The 18,775-nt window shown below is 48.9% G+C and overlaps 1 protein-coding gene across 1 annotated transcript in view; it reads left to right on the top strand.

Moving 5' to 3' along the window:
* The window catches only part of FA2H (fatty acid 2-hydroxylase), a 46,827-nt gene that overhangs the window by 9,103 nt on the left and 18,949 nt on the right, over window positions 1–18,775 (top strand). The window lies entirely within an intron of this gene.

The raw sequence follows: 18,775 nt of genomic DNA on the forward strand, positions 1-18,775 counted from the left end.
CAAGAGTAATCCAGCCGACATGGCTCAGTGGTTGAGTGTCTACCTATGAACCAGGAGGTCACAGTTCGATTCCTGGTTAGGGCACATGCCCCGGTTGGGGGCTCAATCCCCAATGGGGGGCATGCAGTAGGCAGCCGGTCAATAATTCCCTCTCATCATTGATGTTTCTATCTCTCTCTCCCTCTCCCTTCTTGTCTGAAATCAATAAAAAAAAAATTTTTTTTTTTAAAGATGAGCAAGAGCAGTTAAGGACTAAGGGTCTCTCTTGATCCTTTGATAAACAGGTCATTGTCTTTTGAAGGCTCTCCTTGGTGACTGCCTGTATTTCCGTTTTAACTTTGCCAGATCCTTATTTGGCAATGGAGTTGTGAGTAAAACAGTTTTCTATCGCTCTCACTGACTTCAGAAAATTTTCTGTATTTTTGCTTTGATTTTCAATTGTACTTTACAGTCCATTTGCATTTTGTTGCATTGATAGCAGCCCCAACCATCACTTTGCCTCGGTGGACTGAGGGGACTTGTTTGAGTAGGAATGAACAGTTGCATGCGAAGGTGATTTTTGCTGTCCTTTGCAACTCAAATCTTAAAGGACTCAGATCCAAGAACACTTGGATAGCAATGAGCCCCGGACAACTAGTAGTAACACACCTAAGTGTGTATAGCCATTAACATTTTACAAGTATGTTCCCATATATTTCTATTTTGAGCCCTTAAAGTAGGTGGGGTAGATGTCAGTTCTCCCATTTAATAGATGAGAAAACGGTAGCTCTGGGAGATCCTGGAGTGTGACTCTCCGGGTGCCCAATATTTCCATTGCATACCCATTAGGGACGAATCTTAGGCATGAGATTAAACCATGGGGTCTTTTGCTTCTTGATTTATTATCACTCTTTACATATAAAGGATGTTTTTTATATCCTTTTCCCCATCGTATGTATCACTATCTGTCCCCCAGTTTTCATTTATCTTTTGACTTCTTTAATGTTTTTCCCTCCATGTAAACCTTTAAATTTTCCATGCAGAAAAAGATACCAAGCTTTATCATTCTTAGAAAGACCACCTCTAGTTTAAGAATTTTATACATTAAAAACAAAATATTTTCATATACTAATAGTTTTATGCTTAATGTTTTATTGTTTGTTTTTGCTCAAATGTTTTGCCTACCTATGATTTTTTTGATATAAGGAACAAAATAGAGATTATTTTAGGTTTATATTTTTCTGAATGACCAACTGGTTATCCCAGTAGATTTATGAAATATTCTATTTTTCCCACTGATTTAAAAAACACACCCCCCACCCCCCCAAAAAAACACTTTCTCACACATCAATCATTCACAGATATATTTTGGTCTATTTTTGGACTCTATTCCTTCCCAATGAAATATTCATTTTTTAAAAATTAGGCTTTGACCATTAGGTTTTTCTCCTGTTCCATTCCAGCCAGGATTCTGCTCCATCTGCTGCGTGAGAGAAAGTAAAGGGCGCCACAGGAGCTGAGTGTCATTTCAGGGCCGTGTTGCTGGCCTTGGGGAAACACAGAGAGTGACTTTCAGGGCTGAGGCTGCCTACATGCCATGACCCTGCGGTCCTGTGGCTGGAACAGGGAGGAAGCAGCTCAGGGAAGCCCACGCAGGCGACAGGCCCCAGTCAGCAAGCTCATGGGAGGGTCCGAAGTGGGTGTCCAAGCGGTCATGGAATGGTAGGGATTTCAGCAGGGAATGCAGGCATGGGGAGGGGTGAGGAGGGAGCGTTTGGAAGCAGCCTTGCTGCTGGCACTCAGCATGCAGCGGGGCCTGTGTACCTTTCCTGCACTGTGTCCACAGCCTGTGGTTGGAGGAGGGGCCTGCAGGTCAAGTTCTCCGTGTGTGTGAACAGCCGGAGGCTAAGAGAGCAGGGAAGCAGCCGTGTCTGCTAACAGGGAACCTGCCACCTCTCTTGCAAAGCCCTGCAAATCTCAAACTTCTTGTTCCTCTGGCCAAGGGAACTGCACACTTATCCCCTCAGCTTCCTTTCATCGTAATGGCATGAGCAGCTTATTAAAACAGATCCTTGAGACCTGCTGGCATGATGAAAATGTCCTGCATCTTGATTTGGACATTGGCTATCAGGAAGCATATAATTGTGAAAACTTATCAAACTAGCTCTAACCGGTTTGGCTCAGTGGATAGAGTGTCGGCCTGCGCACTGAAAGGTCCCAGGTTCGATTCCGGTCAAGGGCATGTACCTTGGTTGTGGGCACATCCCCAGTGGGAGGTGTGCAGGAGGCAGCTGATCGGTGTTTCTCTCTCATCGATGTTTCTAACTTTCTATCCCTCTCCCTTCCTCTCTGTAAAAAATCAATAAAATATATATTTTTTAAAACTTATCAAACTATATGCACTTAAGACTAGTAATTTCCCCCCATCACCATTATCCCCTTGATGCCCAGATCCACTCCCAAACCCTCTCCACCCATAAAGACTGTAATTTTATGATACGAAAATTATACCCATTTTTTTAAATGAAAGCAAACACATTTAATACATATTAGTAATCACTCCTAAGGATGTGACCTCATGACTACTAGAGTTAGATGCTGGTATACACAAATCTTTAAAGATTTCTTTTAAAAAATTGTCAAATGTGAATGTTAGAACGTGATATTGGGGATACAGGTATTCAAGGCGAGGTTCTTTCAGCTTGACTGTACGTTTAAACTTTTTCATAATAAAACATGGGCGAGAATACCAAGTCGTTACATTGTGGACATCACTCCCAGATATGTTCTCAAAGGATGAGTGGAAAAATAAAGTCAAGCAAAGCCACAGCACTGTGAATGGGTATGTGCAACACGGCATCACATTTCCTGTGATACTGATTTGTTTCCTAGAGCAGCTGTAACCAAGTACCAGGAACTGGGCGGCTTAAAGCAACAGAACTCTGTTCTCTCACAGGTCTAGGCAGGGGTCCTCAAACTACGGCCCGCGGGCCACATGCAAATACAAATATTGTATTTGTTCCTGTTTTGTTTTTTTACTTCAAAATAAGATATGTGCAGTGTGCATAGGAATTTGTTCATAGTTTTTTTTTAAACTATAGTCCGGCCCTCCAACGGTCTGAGGGACAGTGAACTGGCCCCCTGTTTAAAAAGTTTGAGGACCCCTGGTAGAGTTTAGAAGTCTGGACTCAAGCTGTCAATAGGGTTGGTTGCTCCTGGAGGCTCTGAGGGAGAACCTGTTCCTTTAACAGGGCCAGCCATCCTTGGCTTATAGATACAGCACTTCAGTCTCTGCCTCCAGCTTCACGAAGGTGCCCTGGAAGCTGTGTTATGTGTCCAAAAAAAAAAACAAAAAAAACCCACAACTCTAATAGCCACATAGATTCCAATATTGAAGACGGTGTGAAACGTTTGATGTTTCACTTGAGTGGGGAAAAAACACATGTAACTAAACTGAAGAATTAATTAGACTAAGGATTGGTATGTTATATGTGTATAAATAGATTCTTGGGAACCTCCCCAAACCAGTAAGATCAGAATCTCTGGAAGCAAGACCCCAGAAATCTGTGTCTTTAACAAGCACTCTGTGGGACGCAGCAGCACACAGAGTTGACAATCCATTGTTCTAGAAGCTAAGGGCAGAGGGAAACTGAGATGGAAACTGGAGGCACCAAAAGTGGCTTGGTGGTCAGGTCTCTCGGGATTTCTAAAGATCAGAGTCCCAGTGTGGGGCTCGGGGTCCGAGCAGGTGTGCCACGGGCACTGAACGGGTAGCCCCCCGTCTCTCCCCGGCTCCCACCTGCAAGAGGAGGAGCCTGGGTCTAGCTCTGGGTCTGGCTCTGTCTCATTGGCTGTGTGACCTTGTGTGAGTCATTTAACCTCTCCCAGTTTTGGTTTCCTTCTTCTCTACAGGGTTTTGTGTGGCTACAGTGAGATCTGTAAAACAGAACATGTGTAGCTTACACTGAAACAGGATAATTACAAGCCCCTTCAGCCCTAGCTTCTGCTAAGAAAAGGTAGACTCTGTTAAGTGGTGAGGATGGATGTTTTCAGAACATCCATGTGCTCAGACCCTCTTGGACTCAGTGGTGACATTCCAGTTCCTCAGAGTTGCCCGGTCCCCAGCCTGGGCAGGCGGAGTCTGCATCGACCTGCTGCCCTCATTCCATCTTCACCTGGATAAATGCAGCCCTGGGGACACTCACCCTGGTCAGGGACAGACAGTCTCCAACAATGAGGCTGGCAGAGACACAAGTGGTGCCAGGGGCGTGCAGGGCTGCCACCGTCTCCCCACTGTTCCTCTCTCTATTCAGCTGCAAACATAGTGGATGCCTCTTCATGCCCAAACTGCTGTTGGTGCTGGGGATAAAACGACAATTGGTCACTGCCCTCATGGGACACACCTGTCAGTGGAGGGAGGGAGACAGATGGGACAACTGCAGGTGGTGTATATACATATATATATTGTCTGTGTGCATATATTATATGTAACAGAATAGATCATATATATTAGAATAGGGGCCTGTGACAGAGTGGCTTAATCTAATGGATGAAAAAGAGCTATCATAGAACTGGGTGAGAAATATTCCAGTTAGAGGGAACAGGAAATGCAAAGGCTCTGGATATGGCATTGGGAACCCCAAAGGAGGCTCTGGTATTATTGGAGGCTGTGGGTTAGGGGAGCATGGCGTGGATGAAGTGTGGCGGTAAGCAGAAGCCCTGCCTCAATAGGGCTCATGGGTCATTGCAGGCGGGGGAGGGGGTTGGATTTTATTCTGAAGGTGGGTTGGAGGATTTTAAGTGGAAGGCTGACAAAGTTCATCTATATTTTTAGTTCGTTCTGGCTGCCATGTGGAGAGTACATTGAAGGGGGTCAGGGTGGAAGTAGGAAGAGAACTAAGAGGCCATTACTCTTGTCCAGGTAGGAGGTAGCCTGGATGGGTGGCCATAGGGATGGAAAGAAGTGGATTGAAGTTGGAAATGTCTTGGAGGTAGAACCAACTTGCCAATGGATTAGATGTTGGGAATAAGGGGAAGAGATATTGTGATGCCAGGGTTTTGATCTGAGCAAGCTGATTTATGGAAATGATGAATACTGGGTTGGGAGCCCAGGTTTGGAATGGGGCAATGTTTGCTGCAGCCACATTAGGTTTGAGATACAAGGAAACACCCAGGTAGAGATTTCAAATAGGGGTTGAATATATGAGTCTAGAGCAGCCGTGGGCAAACTACGGCCCGAGGGCCGGATCCGGCCCGTTTGAAATGAATAAAACTAAAAAAAAAAAAGACCGTACCCTTTTATGTAATGATGGTTACTTTGAATTTATATTAGTTCACACAAACACTCCATCCATGCTTTTTTTCTGGCCCTCCGGTCCAGTTTAAGAACCCATTGTGGCCCTCGAGTCAAAAAGTTTGCCCACCCCTGGTCTAGAGCTATGGTTTCCAATATGGTAGCCACTAGAAACATGCAGCTATTTAAATTCAATTAAAGTTAAATAAAATAAAGTTCAGTTCCTCCGTCATACTAGCCCAGTGATGGCGAACCTATGACACGCGTGTCAGAGGTGACACACGAATTCATTTTTTTGGTTGATTTTTCTTTGTTAAATGGCATTTAAATATATAAAATAAGTATCAAAAATATAAGTCTTTGTTTTACTATGGTTGCAAATATCAAAAAATTTCTATATGTGACACGGCACCAGAGTTAAGTTAGGGTTTTTCAAAATGCTGACATGCTGAGCTCAAAAGGTTCGCCATCACTGTACTAGCCACATTCCAAGCGCTCAGTAGACACACGTGACAAGTGACTACTCTATTGGGCGGCACCGATAAGAACATGCCCATCATTGCAGGGAGTTCTGTTGCACAGAGATGGTCTAGAGCCGTGGCCCAGGGTCACAAAGCGTTTCTCTCTGGAATAATGCATCCTCATTGGGTGGCTCTGGTCCCGGAGGCTGGTGTCCCTGTGTCATTCACGTCATTGATGTCATCCACACTGGCTCCTTCTTTTCCTCTCTGCTTGCCCACACCAGATGGTGTGTTCAGTGATGTCCCTGACCTGTGGCCATGTCAGAGAGGCTCTGACCACCCGGAAGGACACTTGTCCTGGGTTTGTTCAAGGACATCATTCCCTGGAGCCGATGCTTATTACAGTGACAAGTATAAACATGGGGTTGAATGAGGATCAAACATGGGGATAGGTCAGGGGTGGGGAACCTTTGTTCTGCCAAGGACCATTTGGATATTTATAACATCATCCGCTTAATATAATTCACTGAATATAAATTTATGTGGCTATGAAATAAAGCTCCTAGATTTATTGAATTTTGAGTCCCGCCTGCGGTGCCTTGTCAGGGCCAGACCAAATGATTTCGTGGGCTGGACATTCCCAACCCCTGCTCTTGGCAATAGCTCACAGGAGACACCAGTTTAGGGCTAACTGTGTGGACTTGGCCAGTTTAAGAAATGGGCAATGGGTGTGGAAGTTTGTCAGGTTAAATAAGAGTGGGAAAAAAGGCACAGGCTTAGAGTCCAGCCGTCTCGTCTTCTAGAACTAACCATGCACTGAGGCCAGCCAGTCAACCACTATGAGCAGAAACATCCCCAACTATTTCTTTTTCAATCCTCACCTGATGATTTTTAAATTTTTATTGCTTTGACAAAGAGGGGCGGGGAGGGGACATCAATGTTAGAGAGAAACCTCGATCGGTTGCCTCCCGTACATGCCTTGACTGGGGATTGAACCCACAACCTAGGTATGTGCCCTGACTGGGAATCAAACCTGTCACATTTCGTTGTACAGATGGCATCTGACTTATATTGTTTTTGACTATATAGTCATTTGTCATTTTGTAAACAATGATCAGAACAATTATTTTCTTTTTTAAGTTATGAGAGTATAAAAGGAAAATTTAGGAATACTGTTTCTGGAATAGTGGCATATGAGGTCATTTGTAAATCAATGGTCTTGTTTTTCCTTTAAAGAACAGCAAAATACAGTATTTTGCGGGTAATTCTTCCAAATTGGAGTGTTATGTGATCGATCTGAAATGTGTTTTATTATGAAGGCTGGGTCAGGGAAGAGACCATCTACTTGAGGTGGCTTAAGTGTCTTTTCCTGTGGATAGCACATTCCATAAGCCTACCTGTGGTGCCTTGAGGTCTAAGTCCTGAGAGACCACCATCTGGAAATGCCCCATCGATTCTACAAAAGGATCAGTCCTGAGGAACTCGTTTCCTGCATGCTGCGGGGGCTGCTCATCATTGAAACTCTGGTCCCACCCCTCCTACCACTGCATTGCCAAGTGGGACTGGAAGGCAGGACCCAGGAGGTGAGCCCCAGAGAGCTCCCCGTGTCCACCAGACCAAGCCCAGGTCACCCCCCAACCCGGGGGCTCCCAGATGGGATTGACCGCTCAGGCTGCTCCAAATCCCAGAGTCAGGCATTTATTGGAAAAAAAAGCCATGTATACCCTTGGTCCTTGGTGGCCTCCTGGAAATGGTGCCCTCCTGTGAGGTTAGACTCAGCAGTGGTTCTCAACCTTCCTAATGCCTCGACCCTTTCATACAGTTCCTCATGTTGTGGTGACCCCCAATTTCATTGATGCAAATTGAACATAATTAAAGCATAGTGATTAATCACAAAAACAATATGTAATTATGTATGTGTTTTCCGATGGTCTTAGGCGACCCCTGTGAAAGGGTCGTTGGACCCCCAAAGGGGTCGAGGCCCTCAGGTTGAGAACCGCTGGGTTTGAGGCTGGAGAGGAAAGGACCGGTGTGGATGCAGATGGCCGGTCCATGGCAGGATCTGAGAGAGAATCACATCAACAGTCTGAAACCGTGTGGGCGCACTCTGGCGAGTTTTGAGTAATAATGTATTTTCAATCCACCGGCCCCCTTTTCTGATGTCCGGGACCTCCCACCTCTGCTGGCTTCTACTTCTGGTGACAAGGTTGCTGGTGATGTCATCCAGGGGGGCTCATTTCATGAGTCGAAGCAATGTCAGTTCCAAGGCAAACCGGGGTCAGGGCCCCAAGACTGACCTTCTTGTCCCCCTCCCGCATCCCCTAAGTAGGAGAAGGTGGTCACGCTTTGCCTTTCTTCTTCCTGCCATGAGTACTGGGATGGAGGCTGGCAGAGCTAGTAGCCTTGTAGCGACGGTGGGCAGGTGAGGAGTGGCTTGTCAGTTGCCGCATATGGCTTTTGTCTTTTTGTTTGTTTTGTTTTTTTGCACACAGGGTTTGTTTTAAATGTTTTAAGGATAGGATAGGCCAGTGGTCGGCAAACTGCGGCTCAGCAAAGCACGGCTCGTGAGCCACATGCGGCTCCCTGGCCCCTTGAGTGTGGCTCTTCCACAAAATACCGATTTCTGCTCATGGGCCACGAAGTTTCAATCGCACTGTACGTGCGCGCCCGCACGTGGTATTTTGTGGAAGAGCCACACTCAAGGGGCCAAAGAGCCGCATGTGGCTCGTGAGCCTCGGTTTGCCGACCACGGGGATAGGCCACAGGACCTGGCTGGGCCTGGCTTCTGATTTGGACCTCGTCAGGCAGAGGGCGGCTTATTGGAAACGGAAGCAAGGAGCTCCTGCTGTCTTCATTTAACCCCAAATTCCTGGCTGCGGATAACAGCCAGCTCTGAGGAGTTTGCTCCATGGGGGCCTCAGAGGTGGGGTCACACAGAGGCTTCTGGCCAAGGGAGGTTCTAGGGGCAGCTATGGCTCCAGCACCATCCTCTTCCTGCTCCTTCCCACCTGCCCAGGTCCTGTGCCACCCAGGCGTCCGGGACACCCAGCGTCCCCACCTTCCTCTGGGCCACCATGGGCTGGGGGCAGCTGGACACGGGGCCTGGGGCCCCATCTCATTTCAGAAAAGGGGTTTTCAGGCCAAACCCAGGCTTCGGCATAAAAGGCCATCTGTCCATCCCTCGGTGCCCAGCCCTGGCTCTCCCAAACAACATTCCTTTATGCTGGCTCCCCCGCCCCCCGCAGCCCCCGCCCCCCAGCACACTGCCTCCTTTCACCGCCTCTGTGGTCCGCTTGTTTGTTTGCCTTGCAGAGTGCAGGCTCTCTGTTGTTCTTCTCTTTTCTCTCCCCCTCATGTACCCTCCAAGCAAGCCCTCTGTGGGGACACAGGGTGTGGGCCCTGGAGGGGGGCTGGGGTCGAAGGCAGAGCCCAGGCCTGGGGCTTGGAGTACCTGGTGGTCCTCCAGAGGGGGCGGCGGAGGACGCAGGAGGTCTCAGCGGGACAGCACTGGAAGGCGCTTCCCGTCTGGCTCTCCCAGCCATCATCTGAGAGTCCTTGAATCAGTGACTTGGTCCCCCCGTGCCTCAGTTTCCCCATCTGTGGAACCCCCTCGGGGAGAACTGTGTTGATATCAATGAGATGCCAGGGTGGTCATGACACTCACCAGGGAGGTGGCACTTTGTCCCAGGAGCCACATGGCTGGAGCCAGGGGGTATAAAGTAAGCCAGGAGGCTAAAGAGGGCTGCGGTTTGCCTGACCCCCCAGTTCAGCCTCCTCCCTCCCACATGGGGACAACTGGGGAGGGACTTCTCAGGCCCTGCAGGAGGGGGGCAAGGCCACCTTGGCTCCAGGACAGGAGACAGTGGGCTGGGGAGGGGGGTCCTGGATGCCCCCGCAGGAGCAGCCTCTGCAGACCTGGTGGGATGGCTGTGCTGATGAGCAGGCCCCAGTTTCTGACACCCCTCAGCCTCCGAGGAGAGGAAATCCTGTCTCCACGTCTCCCTGGACGCCTCCCGTGGCTGAAGTCCTTCTCCCCCTGCGGCCCTGTCTTAATCCCGGGGAGACTGGGTCAGGCCTAGGTTCGTTTGTAGGGCTGCCATAACAGAGAGCCCCAAATTGGGTAGCTTAGGCATCAGAAATGGGTGTCACTGTCTGGAGGTGAGAAGTCTGAGACGAAGGTGTGGACAGGGATGGTTCCTCTGGGCTGCGAACCAGGATCTCATCCAGGCCTCTCCCCTCCCTCCCCCCTCCTCGGGCCGCTCTGCTAGAAATCCCTGGCGTTTCTTGGCTTGTAGCTGCATCACCAACCTCTGCCTTCATCTTCACATGCCTTCTCTGTGTGTCTGTGTCTACATGCCCCCTTTTTATACAGACACCAGTCACACTGGGTTAGGGCCCATCCTCATGACCTCGTCTAACCAATTACATCGGCAATGACCCTATTTCCAAACGAGGTCCCGGCATGAGGTACGGGGGCTAGGACTTCCACAGATGGATTTGGAGGGGAGGCCTCTACACTGGGAAGTGAGACCCTGGAGGTAACTTCTTCGGAGCATGGCCTGCGTCTCCACTGCGATTCCTTCCCCTTCGTGGATTTCGTCTCCTTTCCGGACACCCCAAGGGGACGAGACCCAGTAAAACTGGCAGCCGCCACCCACTTCTGCTCCCTGACCCCCTGCTTGTCTTGCAGCCAACCCTCTCCGCTAGACTGGAGGGAGGAGGAGGCCTGGGGTCCCCCTTCATTGGACCTTGCTGGGGCTCTGGTCCCCCTGGTACCGGCCTGTCACCCCCCCACCCTCACCCCCTAAGCGTCTGGGTACAGCTGACCCTGCACCTGGTTGGCCCATGTGGGTGCAGTCTGGGATTCCATCTTTGTTTCTCTGTACCAGCATCTCTAGAGAAAAAGTACTTTGTGGTTTTGTTTGTTTTTGTTTCTTGGTTGCCTCATGCGTTAAGGAAAATGAATGTGAGCATCTTTCCTTGTGGAGATGAAGACTATGCCTACATGTTTGCTATGCAAACAAAATGGGTCCATATTAGGCACCACACCCCACCTGCCTCACTCATTGGTGTCACCCGCCCAACCTCTGGGGACAGAGCAGGAACTTGGGGTGCCCCTGCCAGAGAGAAGTGCCTTCTCTTTCCAAGAGGAAGATCCTCAGGGCGCGCAACATGTTGGTAATGGAGCTTGGCCGGAAGCTTTGTCCTGAATTGCAGCGTCTAAGACTAGACCCTGACCTTGGACTCTTCCCCTGACTCAGGCGGCCCTGAGCGACAGGAGTGTTCCATGGACTGGCTGGACCTCAGGGAGCCGGCGGGGAACAGCTCCTGGGTGCTCTGAGTTTGGGTGTGAGGGTGCTGAATGCAGTGTGAGAGAGGCGTGCGGGGGGCCGGAGCCAGGAGAAGGGGCGGTGGTGTTAACAGAGCCATCTCCACGAGAGGAGAGCAGGGGCTTGGCTCATCTGAGAGGAAATAATACCATGTGACCAGCCAGGCGCTGGCATTGTGCAGGGAGAAGCCACAGTTGGCGTTCCTGTCTCTCTGGCTTGTCTCCCTGCGGCTTGGGCTGTGGCTGGGGTGGGGGTGGGGGTGGGGGTACCTACGGAGATCAATATGCCTTCCTCGCTGCCCCACCCCGTGGTCCAGCATGTCTGGTGGTTCTCAGTGCTGAATGGGCAGCACCTGCTTCCCAACCTCCCTCTGTCTCCTGGCACACGCAGGCATTGGCAGCTCTCCTCCTGCCTGTCCTGCCCACACTTCGGGGTCCTCTCCAGGGCTGGGTCCCCAGAGGTTAAACAGGCCACCATCTGCTCCTTAATGATAATTCAGCAAGTATTTGAGTGCTGATCTTGTGCAGCTCCTGGGGACCTCACAGCGGGGCCTCTACCCTCATGGAGCTGCTATTCCAGCTTGGGAGACACTCTCAGGGAAATGTGTAAGATGCTTTCAGCCTGAGCGCTCTCCTCCTAGTCTCACCACAGTCCTCCCAAACAGCTTCAGGCCAGACCACGCAAGGGCTCCTAGCCAAGTCCCAGCCTTCCTTCCCAGAGTGGAGGGGCCAGAGGGGCCAGGGCGAGGAGGGGTCTTCATCTCTGTTTTTTTGCTGTTTTTGTTTTTGTTTTGTTTTTTGCCCCAGAACAGGCTTCTGTCCCTCATGTGGACCCTCTAAGAAAACTGCCACCTGACACAGGTGGGTTGGACACCCCACCTGCAGCCACACCCATGAACACTTGGGCTGGCCATTCTTGTGAGAGCCAGTGTGTCTGACCACAGAATTATTCACTTCCCTTACCATGTGAGATTATTAAGCTGAAGGCATCACCCGGATTGATTCTCAAATACTGGAAAAGAGCACACGTCGTCTTCGCTTTCTGGTGCTTTCTGGGTTTTAAAGCTCCCTGTGGCTTGCTTCCAGGGTCAGGAGAGTCTTTTAAATAATGCATTGTGGAAGTTTCCAAGAAACTTTTTTCCAAGTTTAAAGTTGGAGTAGTACCCTGGTTCCCAGGAATGACCTTTACACACGTCTGATTCATGCATGGTGTTTGCTTGTGGAATTCAAGGGTGAGCCTGGCTCAACCATAAAATAAACACTGGGGTGTAGAAGCCTGGAAAACGTGGCCCAGATCCTGCGACTCCCAGGAGGACTTGGTTCCTGAGACTCCAGGTTCAGAGATGAGCAGCCCCTGAGTGGGAATGGGAGACCTTCTTCAGGAGGGTCTTTGTCCCGTCTGCATGGGGGGAAGGTGGTTGGGCCTTTTGAAAGCTCACGACTAGACGCAAGAAAAATAGTCAATGGAAGATGCGTCAGAGGACACTTCCTGGTACCTGAAGGCAGTTCTGCTAGTGGCAGCGCCGGCGTGCTGCCTGCTCTCGCTCTCCTTGAAGTCTCCTCCTGCATTGGAGGTGTGTGCAATCATGTGACGAACAGCCTGGGCTTCTGCCAGGGCGGGGTGTAGTCCCCATGAGGCCACCCCAAAAGCACCTTGTTTATATGGTCAGTCTGGGGATTTATTTGCCAAAAGCCTGTCACCCATGACATTACTGCCTGGTGGCTCTAGGACTTTTATATTGTGATTAAACCGGGGCAGCAGCAGGAGGGAGGAGAAGGACGGGAGAAAGTGACCCCGACTTGCCTCTCTTCCTCCCCTCTGTTCCTCGGTGGGCAGCGCCCCAATGGTGTTGGTCCACAAATACACAAAAATGTTTGCATGAGAATGTTTACTTGCACATGGTTAATTACAGAGGGGAAATGAAACAGCCTAAGTGTTCATCAGTAGGGGATTGGTGTCCATTCGGCAAAGCTCAGTGGTTAACTTCTGGACCAGGAGGTCACGGTTTGATTCCCAGGCAGGGCACATGCCCAGGTTTCAGGCTCGATCCTCAGTTGGGGGCGTGCAGGAGGCAGCCGATTAATGATTCTCTCTCATCATTGATGTTTTTCTCTCTCTCTCTCTCCCTCTCCCTTCCTCTCTGAAATAAATGAACAATATTTTTTAAAAAAAGATTTTTAAAAAGAAAGTGACAACTGTCTTGAGAGCATCCCTGACTGCTCTGATGGCAGCCTGCGAGCCGCTCCCCATCCTCCAGGGCCCTCACACCACCTGGAAACTTTCCAGTTGAAGGAAAAAACCTCAAAAGTATTGTTTCCATTTTTTAGCCAACATCTCTCTGCTAAGCTGGATTTTTAGTCATTTTTAAAGTCAAACCCTAGAACTGGAACAAAGGGAACGTTTGATCTACTTTCTGTTACCCCTCGATTAGAGATGAAAGATGCGCCAGAGGACTCCAACCACCTGGAACCAAAAATAAACAATTATGTACAGCTCATAGTCACAAAAGAAAATGTTAGAGTGTAATTCTTTTACATTGATATTTTTAAGTAGAATCTTTTTTTAAAAAATGTCAATGTAGAGTTGCCAACTGCCCTTCCTTAGGAAGGACCAACTTTTACTCTGAAAGTATGCGTTTCCTACCTATTTGGTATTAAAATTTCCTTTTATTTTTTTTTAAATCCTCACCCTAAGACATTTTTCATTGATGTTGAGAGAGAGACATCAACCGGTTGCTTCCTATACACCCCCCAACCAGGGATCGAACCCGAAACTTAGGTATGTGCCCTGACCACAAATCAAACCCACAACCTTCCATTGTACAGGACAGCCCTCCAGCCAAAGGAGCCACACTGGCCAGGGTGAAATTTCCTTTCTTTTATGAAATGCTGCTGATGGTAATTAGGAAATATTTTTATTTGGCAAAATAAAATGCCTGCAATCGCGTATCAGTCTAACGTACTTTTCGTCCTGCTCGTGCCTGTCCTGGGGACTCGGCCAAAGGGCACTGAGAATATATGGCCCAAATTATTGGAATTTTGACCCTTGTTCCTGGACACTGTCCTCTCCAGCCCAGAGGGATGTTCTAAGACGGCGTGTTCAGTATCCTGGGCCACCACTCTCCTCTAAGCAAACGCGCCCACCCATTTGTTTTCTATTTCCAAGGAGGGCCAAGCCCCAGCCGCCCAGCCCACAGCACTGCAGGAGTCCCTGGCTATCTTCAAAGGTCTAGCACTGAAACATGGTCCGCTCGGGGAAATATGAATGGAGCATTTCATAGCATCTGGAGCCTCTTCTAGGCACCTGGGAAAAGGACACAGTAGTTTCCCACCCTGTTGGAATCTAATGCCATTGGACAAACAGGATAACTACCGAAACGTCCAAAGACGACAAGAGGCAGGAAATCATAAACACCAACTGTCGCCATGAGACACGCGGAAAGTATGGTTTTCTGAAAGTTTGAAAATAAAGAGATGTGACTGGCCAGCATGGTTAGGGAAGAAGCGCACAGTGGTCGAGAGAATATTCTGGAGTCTAACCTCTCACTAGCTATGGCACTGCCCCAGGCATAGGTCTCCTCGTCTCTCAAGAATAATAATCTTGCCTCCTTCAGACAGTTGTTCTGAAGATTAAAGGGCTGGACACGGAGTAAGCATTCGGGAATATTGGGGATGTGCCCTAAACCGCTGTCATCATCCTGGACAGGGTGACATTTGAGAAGGGCAATGCAAGGCATGTTTAGAAGGTGGAAAACCTTTGCTGCTGGCTAGAGGGAAACGTGGTTAATCCAAAGGCTTAACAGGAGAAGCGTTTGGAAATGCAGGGGAAAGACTTTACATAGAGGAGGCTACAGGGAGCTGGGCTTCCTGTCCCTGCAGACCCCCCTTGCTGATCCCATTTTTCAGGCTTTCTCTGCTTCCCAGGGCCCACTGCCTCCCGTTCATCACCATCCGGGTGTCCCAATCTTCCTCGCACATCTTTTGTGGCCCTCCAGGGAGCAGGCCCTCCGGGGGCACACAGCTCTCCGCAGCACGCCAGCAGCAGCCGTCCATGAAATAAGCTTCAGCTGGCCATGTGCTAAGAGGGCCAATGGGAGCTCAGTTCCCATGGCCTGAAATGTGGCCTTCCATGCGAGGGAGGCGCGAGCCCATCTAGCACTGGTCCCATCACACCCGCTGGTCACACCCGCTTTGGAAGAGGAACGTGGACCACCCACTATGCTTAGAGACCCTGGTATGTCCTAACAGAGTCTTAGGGAAAAGCAGATGGCAGAGGGTGGGGGTCTCGGCTGCCCACAAATATGTACAGTCCTGCAGATGAAGGAGAAAGCGCCTGTGTGGTCCTAAACCAGTGGTTCTCAACCTTCCTAATGCCGCGACCCTTTAATACAGTTCCTCATGTTGTGGTGACCCCCCAACCATAAAATTATTTTCATTGCTACCTCATAACTGTAATTTTGCTGCTGTTATGAATCGTAATGTAAACATCTGATATGCAGGATGTATTTTCATTATTACAGATTGAACATAATTAAAGCATAGTGATTAATCACAAAAACAATATGTAATTATATATGTGTTTTCCGATGGTCTTAGGCAAACCCTGTGAAAGGGTTGTTCGACCCCCAAAGGGGACGCGACCCACAGGTTGGTGACCCACAGGTTGAGAACCGCTGTCCTAGAGGGAAAGAACCAGGAGTGGTCCCTGGAAACCCGAGGCCGCCAGCTGAGCCAAGGACTAATGCTCTCAGAAAACAGTCCAGACTGGAGGGAGCGGAGGAGTGGGCTGCACGGATGGGTGCTGTGCCCCGTGCCAGAGGCGACCACCTTTTCTGCTGCTTCCAGGGATTTGTTTAGGTGGATGTACCCCAAACAGCTCTGTGTCTGCCACTCAGGGGTGTCTGGAAAGTGTAGCACAGACAAAACCATGAAAAGATAAAAGATAAGGCACATGAGAACCCCTTCCCTGCAGGCCCCAAAGTGAGCCTTCCGTCTTGTTGAGATGGTACCCTGGGGTGTTCTGAGGGTGGGACAGAACTAGAAGTGGCAAGATTATTATATGACATTTATTTTGGATGCTGAGGGAGTTTCATTGTATAAAGTTCACTCTTCTTTGTCCTTAAGAGATCATCAGAGATACTTTTTTTAAAGAATGCAGGTATTAGCACGGGGACACAGATGAAAAATACTGAGATAGCCCTGGCCAATGTTGCAAAGTGGTTAGAGCGTCATCCCAAGAACTGAAGGGTCTCGGTTTGATTCCTGGTCAAGGGCACGTACCTGGGTTGCAGGTCCACTCCCTGCCCCTGATTGGGGCATGTTCAGGAGGCAACCAGTCGATGTGTCTTTCTCACATTGATCTCTCTCTCTCTCCCTCCTCCCTCCCTCCCTCCCTACTACTCTCTGAAAAGCAATGAAAAAAAAATATTCTCAGGTGAGGATTAAAAATAAAAATAATACCAGACCAAGGCAAGATGCCTTGATTTGGGTTACTGATGAGTTTCCCCAGAAAATGCCAGTATCACTGTCACCATCAGGTTCTCTTGGTTCATCTGGAAGCAAAAATGTAAGAATCGGGAGACCAAGATGGCGGCGTAGGTAAACACCGGAGACGGCTGCCGCAAACAACCATTTCAAAAATACAACTAAAAGACGGAACGGACATCACCCAGAACCACAGGAAGGCTGGCTGAAGAGAGACTCTACAACTAGGAGGAAAGAGAACAGCAAATCGAGGCTCAGAGGCGGCGCAGTGTGGAAAATACAAAGGTACCGAGGTGCGCGCGCAAAGCGGGCTGGTGGCTGAGGGCGCGGTTGTCGTTTTCTGTCGGGAGTGAGTCTCAGACTCTGGGCTCCGGATCCGGGCGAGTCTCTAGGGACCCAGACTCAAACGGGAGAAGCAGGATTATCCGGCATCAGTTGGAACCTGAGGGCAGCTTTCTCTCCGAGGTTTGCAGCGGCTGCCGGGGTTCTGAGAAGCAGAGCCTCTGGGAACAGGACTGAGCGCGGCCATAACTGCTCCCTCCGCCCGCCCTGTTGATTCCGCCCCGCCCAAACCCTGCGCACAGCCATTTGCCGATCGCCTCAGGCAAAGGCTGGACTAGCACCTCCCCAGAAGGCAGACGTTTTCCATACAGCTGATTCCTATAGCCAGTCGGCCTGGTGGTCAAATCCCTCTAGTGTTAACTACAACAATTAAGGCTTGGCTAGAACAAGACTGTGCACAGAGACCACAAAGGGGTGCACCAAGAAAGCATAAAAGATGCAGAGACAAAAAAACATGACAGAAATGGAGGATATGGAGCTAAGAATCGCAATTTTGAGGGCTTGCCATAAATTTGTGCAGAGCCTCACGAAAACTAATGAGACCCTCGATGCTACGATAAAGAAATTAGAAAGTAAGCATACACGGACTGAAATAAAGAATATTATACCCAATAGCAGACCAGAGGAGCACAATAATCAAACCAAAGATTCGACAGAAAACACCCAATTGGAAAAGCAAAATGAAAAAAGAATCCGAAAGTGTGAAGATAGTGTAAGGAGCCTCTGGGACAGCTTCAAGCGCACTAATATCAGAATTATTGGAGTGCCAGAAGATGAGAGACAGCAAGATATTGAAAACCTATTTCAAGAAATAATGGCAGAAAACTTCCCCCATCTGGAGAAAGAAATGGACTTACAGGTCCAAGAAGCGCAGAGAACCCCAAACAAAAGGAATCCAAAGAGGACCACACCAAGACACATCATCATTAAAATGCCAAGAGCAAAAGACAAAGAGAAAATCTTAAAAGCAGCAAGAGAAAGAGGCTCAATTACCTACAAGGGACTACCCATACGACTGTCAGCTGATTTCTCAACAGAAACTTTGCAGGCCAGAAGGGAATGGCAAGAAATATTCAAAGTGCTGAATACCAAGAACCTACAACCAAGATTACTTTATCCAGCAAAGCTATCATTCAGAATTGAAGGTCAGATAAAGAGCTTCACAGATAAGGAAAAGCTAAAGGAGTTCATCACCGCCAAACCAGTATTATATGAAATGCTGAAAGGTATCCTTTAAGAAGAGGAAGAAGAAGAAAAAGGTAAAGATACAAATTATGAACAACAAACATGCATCTATCAACAAATGAATCTAAGAATCAAGTGAATAAATAACCTGATGTACAGAATGAACTGGTGATTATAATAGAATCAGGGACATAGAAAGGGAACAGAATGACTATTCTTGGGGGGAAAAGGGGTGTGGGAGATGCGGGAAGTGACTGGACTAAAATCATGCACCTATGGATGAACACAGTGGGTGGGGAGTGAGGGTGGAGGGTGGGGTGGGAGCTGGAAGGAGGGGAGTTATGGGGGGAAAAAAGAGGAACAAATGTAATAATCTGAACAATAAAGATTTAATTAAAAAAAAAAATGTAAGAATCATGACAATAGACACCCCACTGGCTGCTCCTGGGTTCTTGCCAATATTCAGCTTCCAGGGCCTCGTCCGTGACCACCAGCATCATGGTGTCCTTCAGTCACAGGGACTCAGAGGGCAAATGGTCTCCCCACCCTTCCTGCGAGGAAGCATGAGTTTTAGCTACGTGCCAGCCTGCCCTCTCCAGCCACCCCGGTGACATCAGAGCCAGCTGGGACCATGTGATTTCCTAGCGCATTCTGTTACCTTCTGACTTTGCCTCTTCGCCGCTGTGATTTAACCTTGAGCCC

The sequence above is a fragment of the Myotis yumanensis genome, unplaced genomic scaffold, assembly GCF_028538775.1.
Source record: "Myotis yumanensis isolate MYYU_CA2020_CCGP unplaced genomic scaffold, mMyoYum1.0.hap1 SCAF_18, whole genome shotgun sequence".
Classification (NCBI taxonomy): domain Eukaryota; kingdom Metazoa; phylum Chordata; class Mammalia; order Chiroptera; family Vespertilionidae; genus Myotis; species Myotis yumanensis.